At 39.3% G+C, this 22,259-nt stretch overlaps 1 protein-coding gene across 5 annotated transcripts in view; it reads left to right on the top strand.

The window, feature by feature from the left end:
• Positions 1–22,259, top strand: part of STXBP6 (syntaxin binding protein 6) — a 256,535-nt gene that overhangs the window by 22,388 nt on the left and 211,888 nt on the right. Inside the window, exon 2 of one of the 5 annotated variants that reach the window (XM_065548679.1) lies at positions 18,035–18,150. The exons of 3 other annotated variants lie outside the window; for them this stretch is intronic. The gene's annotated coding sequence lies outside the window, so the exon portion shown is untranslated. Of the gene's footprint in view, positions 1–18,034; positions 18,151–22,259 lie in introns of those variants that run through there. One more of the 5 variants, XM_073997156.1, reaches the window with a different exon arrangement.

Genomic DNA, 22,259 nt, shown 5'->3' with positions numbered 1-22,259 from the left:
CCCTAGGATTTTCAGAATGGTAAATAAGCACTGGATTCAACCTAAAGTCACCAGCAGCATTAGCCTCTAACAAGAAAGTCATCCTGACCTTTGAAGGTTTGAAGCAAGGCCTTGACTTCTCCTCTCTACCTATGGACGTCCTAAGTGGCATTTTCCAACATAGGGCTGTTCATCTACATTGAAAATCTGTTGTTTAGTGTAGCCATCTTAATCAGTTATCTTAGCTAGAGCATCTGGATAACTTGCTGCAGCTTCTACATCAGCACTTACCACTTCACCTTGCACTTTTATGTGATAGAAATGGCTTCTTAAACCTCATGAACCAACTTCTCCTAGCTTCCAGCTTTTTTTCTTCTGCAGCTTCATCACCTCTTTCAGCCTTCATAGAATTGAAGAGAGTTGGAGCTTTGCTCTGAATTAGGCTTTGGCTTAAGGGAATGCTGTAGCTGGTTGGCTGGTTTGATCTTGTATCCAGACTGGCCACATTTTCTTCGTATCAGCAATAAGGATGTTTTTCTTTCTTATTAATGTATGCCCCAGAGCAGTATTTTTAATTTTCTTCAAGAAGTTTTTTGCATTTCCAACTTGGCTGCTTGGGGCAAGAGGCCTAGCTTTCAGCCTATCCTGGCTTTCGACATGCTTTCTTCACTAAGCTTAATCATTTCTAGCTTTTGATTGAAAGTGAGAGACATAAGAATCTTCCTTTATTTGAAAACTTAGAGGCAATTGTAGGATTATTAATTGGCCTAATTTCAATACTGTTGTGTCTTAGGGAATATGGAGGCCTAAGGCAGGGGCATGGCTGGTGGGAGGAACAGCCAGAATACATACATTTATTGATTGAGTTCAGATGAGGGGAAAGAGACTGGGACAGGGCTGATGGTGGGGAGCAACCAGAATACATGCATTTATTGATTAAGTTCACTGTCATTTTTGGGCATGGTTTGCGGCACTCCAAAACAAGTGCAATAGAAACATATAAGAGCATTGATCACAGATTACTGTAGCATATAATAATGAAAGATATTTAAATATTGCAAGAATTATCAAAATGTGACCCAGAGACTTTAAGTGGGCACATGCTGTTGGAAAGATGCTGCCGATAGACTTGCTCCACGCTGGGCTGCCACAAACCTTCGATTTGTAAAATATAAAATATCTGTGAAGTGCAATAAAGCACACTAAACAAACTATGTTTATATCTGTGCATTATAGGTTCTATTTTGATATCAAGCAAGTCAAATTGGTCTGCAACAGCTTGATTTTTGTGTCTGAATGCCATTGTTTGTACGTGTACGTTTCTGTCTCCACAACTGGAAAGCCATTTAGAAATCAGTGATAGGAGTTAGCTCCTAACAATATTTACGTGTGTATCCCTGTATGCATGTTTGCAATCAGTCTTTCATTCATTTCCTGCTCTGTGTATTCACTGCTTTTCTCACCTGGTGGTTCCATGCTAGATTTAGAAAAAAACATTTTTTTTTTAGTGGTGTAAGAGGCTGTAATAGTTGCTAGTAATGATGGCTATTTTTATGTGCCTCTGAATCCCTTTTTCTCAGAATACTTTATTACCTGTCTGCTACTGCTGTTTGGGTGTGTGTCCACTTTTATTTGTTGCCTAAATACAGGTCAGTTCTGCCATACTGAATTTCTGAGCAAACAAGAAAAGGGATGTGAAAAAGCAATGTGCGCAAATAAGGTGGTATGGAGCCACCATTCTCTCTCTAATTCCAACATCTTAAAGGCTCTGAAAGCTTTTCTAACTCATTTGGTGGTATGATTGGACTTGAACAAATGTGAGTCTATTTATGTTCTTCATTTATCTAATTTAGTGGGATCATTTGTAAGTTTTGCTGCAGCAGTATTACTGTGTTTGATTATGGGGTGCTGACCTAGATCCTACTTGGACCATATGGTATACGTACCATATTACCTTTCTAAAATGTCAAGAATGCTGAATTCCAAAGCACACCTGGCTTTAGGGGATTTGGATAAGAGATGTGGGCCTGTAATATTTTTATTTGGGTCTCTAAACTTTTTTTTCAATTGACAGCCTTCCCTTGAGATTCTCTTTTTGGCACCATCTTTTTGAGGTATGCAAGTAAGTATCTCCCTTGCTTGTCACTCAGGGAACATTTACTGAGCTGCTGTAGGTTGGGCTTTATACTAAGGATGGGGGCTACTGATAAGAATAAGACGTTTATCCTCTTTGTCCTACAGAAGTTCAGTGCTCCATTATAATGTGCAAGGTGCTATAATAGCAGTTGGTGGAGTCCTAACTTTGGCAGGATAATCATAGCCAGGAACTCCACCAACAATGTAAAGTCAACGTAAAGGCAAAGAACTATGGAAGACAATGTGATCAGGGAGCAGCTGTGTATTTGCTGTGGTCTTTGAAGAGTAAAGCTATGCAAAGGGCTGTTGGGGAGCCAATTTTTGCAGGACCTTATTTACCAAGTTAAACAGTTGAGTGTTTGTCCTTAGGCCTGGAAATGGAAGGATTGAATTTAGATTTTAGAAAGAATCCTCTGACTTCATTTTAAGGGACTCCAAGAGGAGGTCACTGCTGTATTCTGAGAAACAGGACATTTTTATGAGTGTCCCTCATGATACTTAACAGTGCCTAGTGCTTTCAGATTTGCAAAAGTTTGTCTTTTGCCTTCATTTCTTTTGTAGTAGCCCTGAGGGATGGGGTGGCGATGAGTAAGGAAACAGGCTCAGAGAACTGAGTTGCCCCAGGTCATATCTAGCAACACTGGCTGTATCAGGTCTCTTAATTCTACATCTTACACTGTTTGGACATGATGTTAAAACATTTTAGTATGTTGCTCAGTCACTAAGAACACTTAAAGATAATCTGCGACCTGCATATCTGCTATGTTTGCCCATTGATTAGACTGTCAGCTCCCTGAGGACTTCCAGTATTCCGTTTGATGTGCCTTTGACACAAAGGCAGCCTTAGAGCAGACACCACCAAGAATCTGCCAGACTTTCTTCTCCAGAACCAGCATAGGGCTAGGAAGAAGGAACGTTTAGGAAAATGTCATTTTCCCTAATGTATATCTCATCATGTGCACTTATTATCCAGCTTCTTTGTTTAAAACTCTGCTCTAAGTGTTGTGGGGAATACAAAATGTAAAATAATTAGATTTAAATTAAAAAAAAAAAAAGCCCTGTCATGAGTTAAGCCTATCTGTCTTATTCAAATCCCATACACCAAAATTTCTTGGCTTTTTGCAACACATTTTCTTTTTAATGAATGTTGGATGTTGAAATCAAAAGGCCTTCTGCGTAGGCTGATTAGAACTATTAGGCTTACGCATTTACTTTGCATTAGTTTGTGCAATAATGAGGTATATATGGCACCTTTCCATGTGGGTATTTTTGAAACACAGAAACAAAAAAAAAATCATTAAATGGACAATGTTTATTACAGAAGAAAGTTTTAGCTGACCAAAGGCCTAGTAATAACACTTCGTAAGTGAAAGTCATCTTGTGAATCACACTTAAAATTAATAGTCAACTGGAAGTTTTTGTCCCAACCTGCCCCCTACTGAGTTAGCAATGAAATTAAAGATGTAATCTTTTTTTTTTTTTTATTCTTTTAACACACCTGGCATCTGTTACTATTTATGCTAGCAGTATTGCTAGACTGTCTAGGAGTTGAATAAAAGTCAAGTTCTAAGTTATTCTCAGTATTAGAATCCATGTCAATTTAAAAGCATTTATTGAAATGATTTGTTGATGATTGTCCTTTACTAACTTTGTATCAGAAAAGTTTTTGGGGCCCCAGAAGGAACTCTAGAGACCACTCAGTCCCAGGAGCTGGACTGGTGGAAAAACAAATTAGGAAACTGATCCCATAGGATCAAGTTCATTCTTGAACTTACCACTTTTAACTTTGGATAACCGCTGAGCTTCTGGTTCCTTATCTGTGATGTGAGGCTTCTGATAGTTTTTCACAGATTCTAAGACATTTTTATTTATTTTACATTTTAACATATGAAATATGTTAAACATAAAAATATGTTAAACATAACATAATCTGAAAACAAGTTTTTTTTTTTTTTTTTGGAGTCGGAGTCTCCCTCTGTCACCCAGGCTGGAGTGCAGTGGTGCAATCTCAGCTCACTGCAACCTCCACCTCCCAGGTTCAAGCAGTTCTGCCTCAGCATCCTGAGTAGGTGGGACTACAGGCGCCCGCCACCATGCCTGGCTAATTTTTTGTATTTTTGGTAGAGACGGGGTTTCACCGTGTTAGCCAGGATGGTCTCGATCTCCTGACCTTGTGATCCGCCCGCCTCGGCCTCCCAAAGTGCTGGGATTACAGGCGTGAGCCACCACGCCCGGCCAAGATGTGTTTTATAGTACATTGTGTGTTATGGTTTTGTGGTGTTTTTTCCTCCTAGTATAGTGGTACATAAAATAATCGTGCATCTTATAATCAGTGATTTCTTATATTGCGAGATATGTGCCCTATCAACTTCCCAGGTTATTGTCAGGATCAAATCAGATAATATATTTGCTAAATGACTATGGCTGTACTAAGAAGCAGATAAGCAAAAGCACCTTTGTTTTTTGTTTTTTATTGCATTCCACTGCATTCCAGCCTTCTTCCATTGCCTAGTCTGGAATGCAGTGGTGTTATCATAGGTTACCTCCAACTCCTTGGCTCAAGTGATTGTCCCGCCTCAGCCTCCTGAGTAGCCACTATACCTGGCTTATTTTTTAATTTCTTTTTCTTTTAAGAAACGGGGTCTCGCTGTGTTGCCCAGGCTAGTCTCAAACTCCTGACCTCAAGTAATCCTCTCACCTTAGCCATACTGTTGGGATTGCAGGCATGAGCCACCGCCCAGCCACAAAAGCACCTTTGGATGTCCCTTGACAGCCTTTCCCCCTTTTGTTATTTTAAAAATAAATTGGGAAGAGATGGAAAATGGCAACTGCAAATTTAGATGAATCAATATATCAAATTTGTAAAAAATATTTGAAAACAAAATTTCAATAGTCATACTGTTGACTTTCTGATGGGCTTTTTTTTTTTTTTTTCAAACAATACCTCAGTCATGTTTATCCTATTCCAAAAAACTTTCTGTGGACTTGTGATACATTTATAGTAAAGTGTACTCCCATTTGACATTACACCTAATAGGATAAAATTCTACCAAGTTCAAACCATAGTTAATAATTAAAGATAGTAGAAGAGCATATCTTAATGATCCCCACTTGTTTATAAGTGAGGTAGTCATTTGCATCCTTGGAATTCTGTTAAAAGTGTTCAGTGTCCTTGTTGAAGATTTTAAAATGCTTTTTGGAGACTTGTAGTACCAACATTCAGGTTAGGACCATGTTTTATGGCTGCTAATGCTAAAGTAATAAGTATCCCCTTACGCCATCTTCCCTTGCAATAAGAGCTCTGAGGAAGGCCAGCTTTGGGTAGGAGAGGGGTGAGGTGTAGGAACATCATGAATTTCATTTTGGACAAATTGAATTGGAGATGAGTTTGAGGCATCCAAGTGGTGATGTTGAGTAGGCAGTTGAATTTGTGAGTCAGATAAAAATGTGGCATTTTCAGTATAGAGATGGTAGGTGAAGACTCAGTCTTGGATGAGATCACCTAGGAAACAAGTAGAGAAAGGAGGATTGGAACTAAAGGTTGACAAGAAACCATCAGCCAGCAAACCTGTTTTATTTGGCCTGTGTAATGTTTTTAAAATATTTGAATGAGTTGCTATAGCATATGTTTATGTTTTTTTGGCTGCCCAAAATCTATTTTCTTTTTTGGTAGCAGCACCTTAATTTCCTTTTGAGAAATTACCTATCCTCCAATCTCAGACTTTGTATTTTAGATCAAGTTCTACCTCTGACCCCAAATGAAGTATGTGACCCAGGGGCGAGCCAATCATTCGCCAACTCACATAGTCAAATGTTTGGTTCAAGAATGGACTTGTGATTCAAGTTGACCCAATTACAGGGAATTTCGAGCCTGTGGAGGAACTCTAGGAAGAGAGATTTTCTTGTTTTCTGCTTAAACTTGGCAGAATGTGGGCTGGAGGTCTAGGAACTGCCTTGCTACCCTAGGGTAGAGCTTATCTGAGAGTGAAGACAACAAAGAAGTGGAATCCAGATGGAGAGACTGGCCCTCATCATATTGATTAACCTGAGTCATTATGTACTTCTAGGTTTTTCAGTTAAATGAGCCAGTACATTCTCTTTTTAGTGTAACCCATTTTGAAACAAGATTTCTTTTACTTTTACCAGAAAGAATTTTAATTGACATGGTTGCCAAGACTTTTAAAATTGTGAGTTTTCACATAGAAATCAGGATTTTTGTCTTGAGCTGAGTAACTTGTTCTAGTTGGAGCATTGGCTTTCCACTTTATTATAGCCTTTTCCACTCCCTATTGTCATCTTCCCTTGATGCCTAGGATCTGTTGCCAGTTATCTTGCTCATTCTACTGTGTTTTAAATTGCGTAATAGCATTGAGAGGGAAATGAAAGTTGATTTTGCTTCACTTAATTGTATTAGTTTCTTTCCCCTATGGGTAGCAGGGCTTTTGACCCCTTGTATAGAATGAAAAGAGAAAGGGGGCCTAGGTTCAAGCTTTGAGAAGCTTGAACCCTAAAGAATAGGTAGAAGAGGACAGGTCTATAATGAGAAGGGAGCTATGGCAGTAGAAAGGAAAGCATTGGTCATGGAGGCTAAGGTAAGGAGTTTTCAGGGAGAAATTGGTCAACGTTGCCAACACCATCAAGATGTCAACTGGTTTGAATTTGGCAACAAAGTGGTCATTGACTTGAACTGGAGCTGTTACAGTGAGTGATATGGCCAAGCCAGATTGCAATGGGTTGAAAAATGAATAGGAGGTGAAATAAATGAAGACACCCTATTCTTCTATTTTTCCTCTAAAGGGAAACTGATAAGTAGCTAGAGTCATGTGAGGTTGAGTTTGAGTGCTTTAAAGGCAGGACTTGAGTACGTTGAAGTGCTGATGGGAAGGATCTAGTTGAAAGGGAGAAATTGATTGTATAAACAGGAGAGGAAAGGAATAATTGATCATATGAGCCTGAGAAGGTAGGATGGAGTGGAATCTGAAGCCCAAATGGGGTGGTTGGCCTAAGATGAGAGGAGAGAACAAGATGCAACAAGAGGGAAGAAGTGGAAGGCTGCTCCAGTTGTAAATTAGTCTGATGGCGGGAAGTTGCTGGATGAGATGGCCTCCACCTGAGAATGGCCATTTGGGAATGGGGGTGATGGTGGTGTGGATGTCAGAAGGTGTTGGGTGGAGGTTTAAGAGTGAACTAGTCATTGAGGAGAGTGAGAGAATGGTGAGAATGATTCGGTAAGAGAAATGTGGTAGGGTTGCCCAGCCTGGCTGAGAATGCATTTGCAGTTGGTACTCATGAATCTGCCTGCGTATAGCTTTCTCCAGTGGCCGGGTGCACAGCTGTAGACAGACAGAGATACAGTAGGCATCATCTAAGAGTGGGGTTGGGCGGAAGGGGAAAGACACAGGGAGGTTGAGCAAGGCAAGTTAGGGCATTTTGCAACAGTGCTATAGAAAGCATGTTATCAAAACCATGACCATTAGAAAGGAAGCTGAGTGAGAAGGGATGTGCAGTGACACTTCTGATGAGGCCCAAATGGTTGATCAGAGTGAAGGGGATTTTAATAAGAAAGCTGAAGCTGAGGATATTGTAGTCAAAGGGTAGACCATTTGATGGGTGGTAGGTGTCTCAGGTGGAGTGGAAGAGAATGTCATTGAATGTGAGGACATTCAGAGACATTTCAGAAAACAGAAACCAGAGTTTCAATAGGCTTGGGTATTGAGGTTGCCCATGCTGATTGCAGGATTAGGGGATGAGAGGAAGAATTTGGTCAGGTTTCACATGATGTAATTGGATTGGCTATTTATTAACAACAGATTTTCTTTTTCCTCTAAACCTCCTTACCTTCTGTTTCATTGGAAATTCAGCTGGAGGAGTATATGTAAATGGTTTTGGATTCACCTCTCTGTTTTCAAAATATATACTGGGAGTGCTATTTTATCAGAAAAAAAATGTATCTTTAATCACTTTGTTACTAGAGAAAATGTAAGTCATTTAAAACTCTTGAGTTCCTACAGTTTTTAGTTGCTGGGATAATTTGGTTCTCCTTTTTGCCTCACATGGTTATATTGCCTCTGAAGGTGACCGACAGTGCAATCAAACCTTCAAAAACAGGCCAAGTTTAACTGAATCCCTTGTGGCTCTCACTGTGATGAGCTTTGGAGAGTAAGTAGGAAGCTATGTTAGAGACATCTGTTGTCATGTATATCAGGCTTTGGCAGTAATGGAAACCAAGCAGGCCCACCAGTCTGTAGTTTATATACAGTAATCTTAGAGCTCAAAAATTACTTCTGTGAATGGCAAGGCATTGGACAGAACCAGCATTTTTTATACTTGAGAGGGAAAGGAGTTTAAAAGACTCACTGAGAGGGAAAAAAACAAAACAAAACAAACAAAAACAAAACTTGTATTTTATAATAAGATACTAAATCTGATCATCTCAAAACTTCTGAAAGTTGTGATAAAAATGCATACTGCCTAATCAATATGCAGAAATCTATAATCTGAAAAAGAATTTTGGCATGGAGTCTTTAGATACAGCTCTATTTGTTACTGATTCTGGAAAGATTAGGTAAATAGCAAGGCATGGGGCAATAGTGTCCAGGTTTCAGGCTGAGGATGATAAGCAAAGATGGCAGCAGTCCCTCAGCACTCAAGATATCTGCTATGGAATGAAATGTCTTATAGCTTACAGCAGCTATGCTGCCAACCAGGCAATTCACTATGTTTTCTTTAAATCTATCTCCTTATGTTAGGATAGGGAAAAGTAAAGGCAAAAGGAGGAATGCATAAGTCCAACATGATACAGATTGTCCTTTTTGTTTTTTTTTTTTTTTTTTTTGACTCTTTTGCATTTATCGTTTGTCTATGTAATTTACTAAGTTAGCTCTTTGATAGATTCTTAAGGTTGTGAAAAATCTTGGATTTTTTTCTCAAACTATTCCCAAGGAAAGAATCACTTCTCTGCACAACTCAAGGCTTAACAATCCACAAGTTCCTTTAGACCCCAGGATATTCTAGAGTCCTGAGACTTGGGTTCTCCTATCTTGGGCTTCAGGCCTTTAAGGAGTGCTTCGGTTGTCTCTAGAAAGAACAGAGAGTTTCTGATAAGCATTATAACTGAATTATCTGCTTTGTTCTCAGCATGTTTCTATGGACAAATGATTAGTTCATTCTGGACATAAGCCTTCTTGTGGCTTCTTATTCTCCCATGCTTTTGTGTACATCTTCACCAGGCATAATAAAGCCTGTAAATGTGGAAGACGAGGTAGAAGCCCACCTAGCATTGCTTCTTGGGCTCAGCAGAGCAGAAAGGAATTGAGTTAAATTGCAGCCAAGGAGCCCTAGCCTCCTTAAGATCCTCTAGTAAGTGTCAGTTGAGATTGTAAACTGCCAAGAATAATGCCTGGCACATGGTGGGTTCTTAATTGGTGGTAGCTATTCTTATTGGGCCTGGGCGGTTGATCTGAAAGATCCTACATTGAAGAATTTTATAAATTAAGAACTAATCACATAGGCAGGTTAAGGCTAGAAACAGATTTCAGCATCTACAGTGTGACATAGAAGGAAGCAGTGGTCTAGAGAGATTTGGTGACTGTCCTAGGCCATATTGTATATATTGGCAGATTGGGACCAGGACACAGCTCTCTGGGTTCCTGAACCAGGCTTTCTCTGGTTCATGACTCTGAAAATCACCCTTGAGGAAGGAGTGTGGAAGGACAGGGAGGAAGAGATAGAGTGTCAGCAGAGTGCCCTAACCCTGGGCGGTAATGCCAAAGAATAGCATAGAATATAGGGTTTGGCCCCCCTGATATTTTATTACATTACCCCTCTCAGATGGTTTTCTCTACCTCTTGTATTTTTAGTAAATTCTGGGTTGGTACTTTGTAAAATCGGGAGGGTTTAGGGTCTTAGGGATAATTCTAGTTTTCCATTATTAAAGATTACTGTGTGGGAACTAGGGGAGTCTAGTGCATTACTGCCTAGGCCTGGGGTAGGCACCCATGCTCAGTATTTAGATGTGTTAGGAGTTAGTTGCAGTCAAGTCAGAAGCCATGGGCAATGGCTGGCATTGCAAATGTATTAAGAATCTCTGGAAATCCTATTTGTGCACACTGGAGGAAGAATGGGAAGATTAAAGAAGCGGTACAACACAATGGTGATAGAACAGAAAGGAAGACATACAAAGATCAGGTTAAGAATGTGTTTTCTGGATGTGCTGAGCAGGCAGGGGCAGGGGCAGTGTATGTATTGTGTGTTATAGAGAAGTCTTGTGATTGCTTACTTGAGGAGAAGACCTATGGGTAATCCATAACCAAAAGCATTTGGAAAGAGAAAATTCAGGATAGATGCCTGAGCAAACAGATAACTACTGGATGGCAAGCAGAGATTCACACTCAACCGTGAGGCAGTTTAGCCTTGCAGTTGGAGCTCCCGACCACTATGCTACCTTGCCCACTGTGAACCAAGGCGTGGGGAAACAACCAGGTCCAGTAAGTCCTCAGGGCTCCAGATGCTGTCTGCCTCCCATGTTTATTCTGAGAGTTGGAAGCAAACTCTCTTGAAAGTACTCCTGCTCTTTAATGTTCCCCAGGGATTACTTAGAGCCAAGTAAGTCACTGGGATGTATTGTGGCCCAAGGCCACCCTTAATCAAATGATCACAACTTGTAGGTTCCCCTGGAGTCTCTGATCTTTGAATACATTGTATCCTTACCTTATACTGTCAAGCTTTTATCTTGGTAACCAAGTATTAACTGGTATTCCCTGCCCTTTGGATCAACCCAAAGCCTTCTAGTGACTTATACTTCCTCTGCCTCTGAGCTTCTGCTTCCTAGAAAGGTGTTTCTGCATCTGTCATGCAGATTCTGAATGCAGCATTTCTCTCATACCAGTTTCCGTAGGGAATCTAGTCCCATCAGATAGGCTTTAGTGAACACCTGAAGAGTCACAGTTTGACATGGGTGGTCTTTCACCAGCTCTGCCAATTCCATCCCTATTTCATATTCTTTCTCCCTTAAACATTAATCAAAGTTCTACCCACATAGGGGCAGCCATAGAGGAGTGAGAAGTCCTTACCTTTATACTCTACCAACTAGCACAAATAAATTCTGTTTATTTTCCAAGAATTTTGGTGAATAAAAAATTGTGTCATTACATGCCCTTGTACTTAAGTGCAAATATGTAAAATTAGAGATACTACTTTATACCTGACATCTAGTTGACTAGGCTACTGATTATCCCATTACTGGACTATTTGTATTAATTTCTAATAAGCGTTTACCTGCATACTCAGCACCATGTACTATATAGCTGGACAGCACTTACCTAAGTTTTTTCTATTTATTTCTTCTATCCTCCACTTCTTTTCTTCAATGCAGGCCTTATAATTTTCCTTTTAGTTCTCGTACTAAATACCCATGTAATTAGAGCCCGAAGTATTGTGTGAAGCCATGCCATATCTCCTTTGCTACGTGCTTCCTTGTAGCCTGGAATATATTGTTTGTTTATTTTTTTTTTAAGTTGTATGCTTTCCTAGCTCAATTTTATGATTGATGCCAGCAATCCTTTTCATGTCCTGTTTAGTAAGTTCACAAACCAGGAGTCTCCCTGATACTAAAAACACATCAATCATTTTCTTTTGCGTAAAAGTTGTATATGACATGTAGCCATTTTAAGACTTGGATTCCTTTCTCTAGAATGTGAATTTCTTATGATCTTTTTGGCATGGATTTTCAGGATTCCTTTACACTTGAAAAGAGCTATGAAGGATTTAGTAAAACTGGAAAATAGATCCCCAATACAAAGGATTTGAGTGGGCAAGGCCAGGAAATAGTCACTCTCTAAGGATTGCCTAGGACCTCAGTAACTGTGATTCTTTCTAGTTTCAAGGAATTAGGAATCTGGTACCATTTCTGATTAGCACAAAGTAAAGAGGAAGCTAACTCCATTTTATTTTTATTTTTATTTTCTTAAAGAAAAAATTTCTACCCTGGGGAAAATAGGAGAGTCAAGCTTTAAAATAGATAACAGTATTTACTGATGAGGCTAAACAAATAGAAGTTTGTAAAATCTTTTTTTTTCTTGGGTGAAAAAGAAGAATAAAAGGGGAAAGTAGAAAAAAAGTATAATAGGTTATAAATAAGAATAGTAGGTAGCATTTACTGAGCAGGCATGGTGTTAGGCACTCACCTAAGCATTTTTTGTTTCTCATCTTAGCTATTACAACAGCCCTCTGACACTTCCACTCATCACTTTATTTTTTAGTTGAGGAACCCATGATGCAAGAGAGGCTCCACAGTGTCTCCAAGGTCACACAGCTAATCAATGGCAGATCAACAGTTTTAACCTTGGCAATCTGGTTCAAAGTTCATACTCTTAGCTACAAGTTGACGCTGCCATATATTGAGTTGTTTTGACTTTTTTCCTCACTTTGAGTTCAGCCTCCCAGAATATATGTAAAACACAGGCGAACTAGCAGTTTGAGCTTTTTTTCTTTTCTTGTTGTCGCTTGTTTATTTAATAACAGGGTTACAAAAAAAGGCACTATGGAGTCTAAATCAAGTTTAATTAGACCCATGTGGAAAACATAACAATTATCCATACCAAATTTCTAACATTTTTCTTTTTTCATGTTCAATTATTAATAGTCATTGGTGCACATATTCTTTCAGTTATTTTCTAAGTGGAATAATTGAAACTTGCTCCGGGATTCTCACTATTGCCTGGTTCTTTAAGAATCTTTATCGAAAAGGATTTTTTTTTTTTCTAACAAATAGTAAATCCATTTCTGTTGTCTTGTCAGGTGTGGAATCTCGACATTAAATTAAACTGCTTTATCTTCCGCCTCCCTGGGGCTGATGGAAGGGGTGGAGAGGGCGGGATGGGAGGGCAGGGTACATACCCTGGAACAGGGGTAGAGAGGAGTGCACAAGAGGCCCCGTCATTAGGTCCCAGATATCTCTGTCTCCAGCTTCCTGCACTGAAACTGAGGTTTTAGAAGAACCAGAGAAATCCCCTTGATTCAGATTATTCAAATGTGATTTTTTTAAAAGTAGTTCTCTTTTATTTTGTAGAGAAAAAGATAATGGTTATCTTTCTCTTCCCCAATATAAATAAGGGTGTTCTCATACTGCTTTTATAATTCAATTTAAAAATCCCTCCGTGATAGTTTTCAGTATTTTCTTCATTATAATATTCTTCCTTTATCCAAGTCATAAAAGGATCATAGAAATATAACAAATGAAATATCATTATTATGTAAAAGCAGCCATCAATAGAACTTTGACATAAGTGATTTAAAAGTAGAAAAGTTAGGGTATTCGCCAACATTTAAAATGATATGGTAATTACAGAAAATTTGGGAGATTCAGAGAAATAGAAGCAAAGAAAATCAAATACCCATAGTCCCTATATCCAAGGAAAAAAAAAGTACTGTTTTCATTTATTTTCTTTTTATGTGAAAAGCTTTTTACACAGTTTTCAGTGTCAAGTTTTTGTTTGTCTTTCTTGGTTATCATACTATAAATACAGTTTTGTTCTCTGCTTCATTGGAGAGATGTCTGTGGTTCAGAGACAACTGACTCAGAACTTCTTTGCAGAACATACCCTGTCACAGTTCAACTTTGCAGATCTTTGGCTTATCGATAGCCTTGTTTATCAAGTGCTCTGTTGACACGGACTGTGTGCCTTGCACGGTAGCTGAATGTGCAGGGCCTGCCTCTCAGCATCTCACAGTATAGCTGGAGAAGACAAGTAGACATTTTCATGGCTGCTTTTAATTTTAATTTTATCTATTTGTTTAGATACAGGGTCTCCCTCTGTCGCCCAGGCTGGAATGCAGCGGTGCAATCTTGGCTCACTGCAACCTGTGCCTCCCAGGTTCAAGTGATTCTCCTGCCTCAGCCTCCTGAGTCCAGCTGATTTTTATGTTTTTAGTAAGGAAGGGGTTTTACCATGTTGGCCAGGATGGTTTTGAACTCCTGGCCTCAAGTGATCCATCCGCCTCAGGCTCCCAAAGTGCTGGGATTACAGGCGTGAGCCACCACGCCCAGCCATATTTTTGACTTTTTTGGTACAGAAAATTTCAAACATACACAGGAGTACAAGAGAATATAATAGCAGACCCTATGTGCCTCTCTCTCAGCTTCAACAATGATTAACTTATGGCCAATCTTGTTTCATCTAGATCTCAGCCTCTTCTCTCTACCAGGGATTATTTTGAAACAAATCCCTGACATCCTATTATTTTATTAGTAAATATTTGGATACACATCTTTAAAAGATAAGGACTCTTTTTTCTTTTAGTACTATAATACCATTATTACACTAAAAAAATCTCTAACATAATCAAATATGGGCTATTTAGTCAGTGTTCACATTTGTTTGGGTTTTTCTCATTAGTTTGTAACAGTATCCTCATAAGGTCCACACATTGCAGTTGGTTGACATGCCTCTTCAGTCCCTTTTAATCTGTAGATTTACCCTTCACTGTCTTTTCCTTGTGATCTGTTTTTTTGTTTTGTTTTGTTTTTTGTCAAACGGGATCATTTATTCTGTAAATTTTCCCACTGGCTGGATTTTGCTGATTCCATCCCATGAAGTTAAATGTTAAATGTTCTTCTGTTTAACATATTCCTCTAGCCTCTGTATTTCTTGTGAACTGGTAGTTACATTTAGAGGCTAGATTGAATTCTGTTTCAATTTTTTGTCAAAAGTACCACATGAGTAGTGTTAAGTATTCCCATGAGAAGACTCTTACCTTTACAGTGTGTGTGTGAAAGAGAGATGTTGATAGCCAGTGCTGATTGGTGCTGCCTAAATCCGTCAATTCATTAGGGGTTTTAAAATGTTATTTCATGTCCATCATTTCTCCATTTATTAGCTAGACTACTTTTATAAAGAATAATCTAGCCAATCCAATAATCTGTTTGGCTATCCTGAGGTACAGTTGTATAGAAAAGGCAAGAAAAATGCTCGATTCTTTCCATTTATCTACCAGTTTTCAAAATATTTGGCTCCCTAGAATCCAAAGATAACCAATTTGGGGAGCAGGGGAAAGAGAGAAAGAGAAATTGGTGGCTTATTAAGAATTCATTAATTTTAAAATATTTGATGTTTCAAACCATTACATTTATTCTTTTGTTGTTGTTGTTGTTGTTAAGAGGTGGAGTCTTGTTCTGTCATGCAGGCTGGAGTGCCGTGGAACTATCGTAGCTCACTGCAGCCTCATACTACTGGGTTCAAGCAATCCTCCCACCTCAGCCTCCCAAAGTGCTGGGATTACAGGCATAAGCCACCTTCCAGGCCATTTCATTTATTCTTATCGAAACTAAAATTGTCTCATCTTTGGCCAATGGGAATCCCTTTGTGTGGTCTCCTGAATCCTTTTCATTTATAACCTTAATAGTCTTTGACAGCTTCCCTGCTTTTTGTATGTTAGGCCAATGGTTCTCAAAGTATAGTCTGGGGATGCCTAGGGGTTCCCAAGACCCTATTAGTGAGTCTGTGAGGTCAAAACAATTTTCATAATAATAAGACATAATTTACCTGTTTTATTCTTATTCTCTTACATGTATAAAGTGAAGTTTTCTAGAAACCATATATTGGCTATTGGAATGTATGCTGGGTTTTTTTTTTTTTTTTTTTTTTGAGAAAGAGCCTTGCTTTGTTGCCCAGGCTGAAGTGTAGTGGTGCAATCTCAGCTCATTGCAGCCTCCACCTCCTGGGTTCAAGCGATTGTGATTCCCCTGCCTCAGACTCCCAAATAGCTGGGACTACTGGCACTAGGAGAGTTGGGGCTTTATCATATTGGCCAGGCTGGTCTCAAACTCCTGGCCTCAAGTGATCCACCCGCCTCGGCCTTCCAAAGTGCTAGGATTACAGATGTGAGCCACCGTGCCCGGCTGTGTGCATGCATGTTCTCATGTTTCGTAGAATTTTTTAAGGTAAGCTCTTTGAAGTCTTGAATAATTTCTAAGAGTGTAAAGGCATCCTAAGACCAACAAACTTGAGAACTACTATTCTAGGCTCATCTTTTATGTTTCGTGCTATATACATATAATCACTTGTGGCCTTCTAAATTAGTTCCATTTTTTTTAAACTCAATTTTTGTGTATGCCTGAGTGATCAGATTCAAGTCTCACAGCTAATAAGTGGCAAAACTAGAATTTGACTCTAGTCAAATCTGAGACTGCAGTGAGCTGCTCTTTTTCCATTGTACTGCAGCCTGGGTGACAGAACGAGATCCTGTCTCACAAAACAAAACAAAAAACAACTAGTACTCTGAATATGTTGTTTTTCTGGTCACAGTAGGAAATTCAAAATGTAGTAATAGTTTCTTAGAGTATTGACTTTTGAAGATCTCAGTCATCCGGAGAAGAGCCTGCCTTGCCTGTGGAATTCGTTAATGGCTCATATATTTCCACTAATTTCTGAATCCAGGATCCGATCTATCGCTCACCTGTGTAGCTTAGACATACTTTTCTTTCATCCTGTAGTTGGCTGAACCAAATCCTGCAAGAAAACATTCTGCAATTTTAAAAACTGAATAATGGTGCCTTAAGCCTGGGACTTTCATTTATTTTTATCACTGAACGGTATATAAATCTCTAAAACATGGCTACTTAAAATATAACTGGATTTTGTAGTCTCTGGGGCTCAGGGAAAGCATAATTTTGTCTCATTCTCTTGGGCTGAACCCAGTAACGTGCCATTTTGTCACAATTCTCAATAACCTTAGCTTCTCTTGGCTAATGAACAACATTAGCTCTTATTTCCCAGGTATAGAAGAGTTTCTATCGTAAGAAAAGGAAGTGTGTTTCCTGAACAGTTATCAGTGGCTTTCTGAAGTTAGTGCATATACAGGAGAGGAGCAGTCTTACGTAATATCCTTGAGTATTTTTCCAACATAGGAAATACCTGACGGTACCTGACAGCCTCAGGTGCCATCTGGAAAAATGTCATCTTGTAGGAAGCTTGGATCAGAGCCTGTGTCACTATTCAGGTGCGTCATAATTACTTTGTGGTTCTGGTGGGGAGTGAAGCAAAGACTATGTCAAAGGTTGCAGGGTTCTTAATGGAATATAAATTTCTTTGTTGGAAAGTAGATCTTGAATACTAAACTACTTTTTGTAGTTACAGACAAATTCAGTTTGAACTGTAGCCTTGCTTGTTATTTTTCTCAACATTAAATCTACCATTGTGGAAAGGTCTCAATATCTGATTTAATATCTCAATATCTCAATATCTGATTTGTTGCATTTAGATTTCTATATTTGGACTGTCATTTTCTTTTTTTTTTTTTTTTTTTTTTTTGAGAGGGAGTCTCGCTCTGTCGCCCAGGCTGGAGTGCAGTGGCGCGATCTCGGCTCACTGCAAGCTCCGCCTCCCGGGTTCACGCCATTCTCCTGCCTCAGCCTCCCGAGTAGCTGGGACTACAGGCGCCCACAACCGCGCCCGGCTAATTTTTTGTATTTTTAGTAGAGACGGGGTTTCACCGTGGTCTCGATCTCCTGACCTTGTGATCCGCCCGCCTCGGCCTCCCAAAGTGCTGGGATTACAGGCGTGAGCCACCGCGCCCGGCTTGGACTGTCATTTTCATGGGCTTTTCTAGCAAGTCATCTCATTGACTTTGTTGAATAAAGTCAGAATGTAAAGTAGAAAGGTGGTTCTTTCATAGGATGGGCTTTGAAACTCCACACCACCACCATTGGTCTTGTCAAAATTTTATTTTCTTTCATGTTTATCACTTTTACCAAATCCTTCCCCCTAAAAGAAAGGAAAAAAAAATCATCAAACAGACCCGTCTCCACATGCAAAGCATGTAGTACGTGATGATTAATGATAGGAGCCTGGAACTTAAGGCTGGGGAATGCCAGGAATTTGGGGTTCTAGTGTCACTAAGGCTCTGCCTTTCTGTGCTTTAGTTTCCTGTTTAGAAAGTTCTGCTCCTTCATAAGGACCTTGAAGTACTAGGAGGAAAGGTGCTTTGTGTGTGGAGTTTTCCGTAAAGTGCAGTCCCAACTAAAAGGCTGCGTTAAAGGTAGGTAAATACCTTATAAAAACATATTTTAAATACAAAACATTTGTTAGTTTATGCCACTTATTTATTTATTTAAGTATAAAATAGCCTCAGGCAATTAGAATTCAGGTTTAAAATTCAGGTTTTGTTTATTGAATTCTTTTCCTAAGAGCAAAGAATATAAAGGCTTGGGAAGTAGAAATTGGAACACATTTTAATTGCCTGAATAGGTTTACCGGAGAAGAAGTTTTATTAAAGTGGAAACATGTTCTTCCTCTGAGTCTGATTACAGGCTACTTTGGGCTAGTCCATAAATCTGTTTTCAAATCTAAAGTGAGCGTCACCATCGTAAAGTGTGCCATAACTTAACAACTCTTCCTGAGGACTGCCTTGGCTAAAGATTCTATGGTGAGAACTCAGAATTCCAGGAATGCGTGTTGAGCTGGAATCTCTCAGATCAGTGATTCCCAAAGAGGAATGAGGGTGTGTCCGAATCTCCAAGTGTGCTTTTGAAGCTCTGAAAACTTCTTTTCCTTTGCCCGGGATCTCAGTGAGCCACTGTTAATAGCAGTTGTGTTTGGTATCTTTAGGTGTTTTAGTGAAAAAACAACTGAAGTTAGGCTGATGAGGAGATTGGGGGTAGCCTGTTAGCTTTTCTCCCTGGAGAGTGCCACTCACTCTAGAAAAAGTAAATAATGGCTTCGAACGATTTGTAGTTCATACAGTGGCAGTCACATTGCTGAAAATTTGGTAGCTTATAATGTTTGTGGTATTTGGCTTGGTTCTAAATGCAGTTTGTATGTGTGTGATGTTGTTTTGCATGAAGAGGCTACATGTAGGTGCTTTGATGCCCCGGAACAGAAACCAGCGGGACTAGAAAACCTGAATCTCTTAGTGTCAGCAGGGTCAGCACCAAGTTGGAGTAAGTTCTCAAAGACTAGGTGACATTGTGGCGATGGCGTGCTCCTCAGTTTGTCGGGCTGGGCTTGTTGGGTTTCTGGTTCACTGAGGGAGGAGATTTTCTGTGCATTTGATTACGCTACATGATACTGTGCAACCTAACATTTTGGGCTTTGGGTCTGGGAAGGAAATGTATTTTGATTATTTATTGTATAGTTTTGTATAATTTGTATAATTTACGCCTCATTTTGAGATGCAAGTAGGAAAATGGAAAAACAAGGAACCCAAGTAATCAGCAAATGAGCTTAAGAGAAAAGTCCCTGGGAAATTAAATAATATTTGAAGCTTCAAAGCTGTATGTTTAAGTTTTAGAACATCAGATATTAGGACCCAGTGATAAGAATTCTCCATGTATTGAACTGTTTTGAAATTTCATTTTTTAATTGCTTTAAGACATCCTTAACTTGATGTCTTATAATGTAGTTTGATAGTTGTGTGAGACCATTCTGAAGTGAAAACCAAACAAATTAACTAGAAATGATCTTAGCTATCATCCCATCCATCCTTTTTATTTTGCTAATGAATCCAGTAACTTCTCTCAGAATTCTCCATGTCTCTCGTGGGGTTAGCACATAATATACACTGACTGACTGGTAGGCTGGCTGAGATAGTATTTGCTAAAAAACCCTAAACCTTTTGACCACAGTATTTGTGAAGAAAGTCTTGGTGGAAGCTTTGAGAAGAATGGTGGAAGATGTTAGAATGACTCTTCGTTTTGGGATTTAAAAGCTTAGCCATTCTTCTATGAGTTGTTAGACGCTACTGCTTGCTATTCTAAAAGCTTCTGATGTGTAGAATATTCTAGAGGTATAAAACCCTTTGATGTGTAAAATGTCTTTTTTGTTACACATTCTCAGGCTCGTAGTCTCTTTTACCATTACTTTGAGAGCATTATGTAATTGCTATTTGAGAGTCAACAGAAAAACAAATAAATAGGAATTATTGTTGCCAATAGACACCGTTCTCCATACACCAAAAATTAAATAAAACATGAATTTTAAAGCTCTATCAAGCAACAGCTTGTCAAATTAATTGTAACATTCAGTGAGTCTTTAACAACCTAAAGTAATTTATCAGGTACATTTGTCTTACCAGACTACATTCGGAAAGATGAACTTTTTTTTTAAAGACAAGGTCTCTGTGTGTCTCCCAGGCTGGAGTGCAGTGGTGTGATCATGACTCACGACAGCCTCAACCTCTTGGGCTCAAGCAACCCTCCCACTTCAGCTGGGACCACAGGCATATGTACCGCACCTGGCTAATTTTTTGCAGAGTTAGAGTCCCACTCTGATGCCGAGGCTGGTCTTGAACTCTTGGGCTCAAGCTATCCTCCCACCTTCATCTCCCAACATGCTGGGATTACAGGTGTGAGCCACCATACCTGGCCAAAAAGATACACTTTTAAAACTTAAAAAAAAATTTTTTTAATGAATTGTGTCTACTTCCTATGAATAGAGCTGAGTCTGGCAGCTAACATTTTGTTCACGTGGGAATCAGGCAAATTTGTTTCTGAATTAAAGGAATTTCCTGTCTTCGTTTCTGGCTTCATGCCATGGGTGCCAGTGCCAGCTGAGAGAGCCATCTGCAGGACTCTGTAGTGGAGTGGGAGCCAGGTGAAAGTGAGCCAGGCCTGCAGATGTGGTTCTTGTTAGGTGAAGTTTTAGCAGAAGCATGTCCAGTCCTGGAGATTGTCCATTCTCAGTTTATTTGGAGACTTTAAGGTGGTAGAACAACGACAGGTTTCTAGAAACCCTGTGTTTAGTACAGTTAGTGGCTTGTCTGTGAGACCTCCTTTTGAGATGTTCAAAAGAATGTGAATATATTGGAACACTGCAGAAATAATTTCTTCTGTGGTTCCAAAATCTTTAGATTTGGAAGAAAGAATTCAAATAATTGTATTAATTTCATCCATTCCTTCCGCAAATGTTTATTGAGCATTTCTAATATGCCCTGCACTGATTTGGATACCAGACAACATGGACATAATTCCCTGGCCTCACAGAGCTTCCAGTGGAGGAGACAGACACACACAGAAGTTAAATATGTCAGACAGTGATATGAGCTATGGGGAAAACTAAAACTGGGAAGGAGATGGGAATTGTGCCAAGGAGTAAGGGAACCATGTCAGGACCTGGGGTCTTGTACTACCTATGGTGACTGACTGTACCCACAGGCATGAAATAGAACAGTCATTTACATATTGTGGTTGATTGTGCTGTCATAGTTACTACTACCATTATCACAGTCACCGTCAGAAAGCATTTACCCCACACCTCTTAACAAGGTTTTATACAGAATGAGTCATATAGCTAAGTGTTTGTCCTCAAGACTGACAGCCCTTATGTGTACACATGCAGATAACTTACTAATGATGAATAGAAATTCCAACAATTGTATTCATTCAACAAATGTTTATTGAATGATGGTGTATACAAGGCATTGTGGAGATACATAAATCACATATGTATCTTGCCAAAGGGGCATATAGTTCAGTAGCGTCATAGAGCAGGTCATTTGCATGTCAGTGATTTAACATTTGAGATAGACCATGAAAGTCTATGTCATATGCTGATTTCGCATTTTTGCCGAGTCATAATTTTGAGTCAACTGCTTTGGGAGGCTGGTATGGGGTAACTAATGTAGGAGTGTGTGTTTAGACATTTCCTTGTGTCTACGTTTCAGTGAGGAATTGTTTCTACCTATTGCTGAATATGGTAAATGCCTTTGAAGTAAAATATGCCTTTTTTTGGTGAAAAATTGCTCGGAGAAGAAAGCCAGCTTCTAGAGTTGGTGATGGAATTGCTGAATCTAAGATGTGATGTTTCTTGGTCAGTACATGGAACCATTGAGGGCCTCAAGGAAATACTTAGCATTTTGCTGCCCTTGTCAGGGAAATTTTATGCTGTACTAGTGTGTGCCAGCTTGGACATGAACCCCTCGTGAATATATGTTTTGGATAGATCTTGATAAAGGCCCTAATGGGAATGTGGACACAGCAGAATTTATCTCCCTTGCTTGAAGCAGAGCTGTGTCTTCTGGGCCCCAATATCAGATTCTTCCCTTTCCTTGACAAATAAAGCATCAAGCATATTTATGTTAGGGTTCCTCATGTTTATTATCTATATGGGACCAAAAGTTTGCTACCATAGAAACATAGTTTTTTATGTATG

The sequence above is a fragment of the Macaca fascicularis genome, chromosome 7 (assembly GCF_037993035.2).
Source record: "Macaca fascicularis isolate 582-1 chromosome 7, T2T-MFA8v1.1".
Taxonomy (NCBI): domain Eukaryota; kingdom Metazoa; phylum Chordata; class Mammalia; order Primates; family Cercopithecidae; genus Macaca; species Macaca fascicularis.
This window is presented reverse-complemented; position numbering and strand designations above follow the sequence as displayed.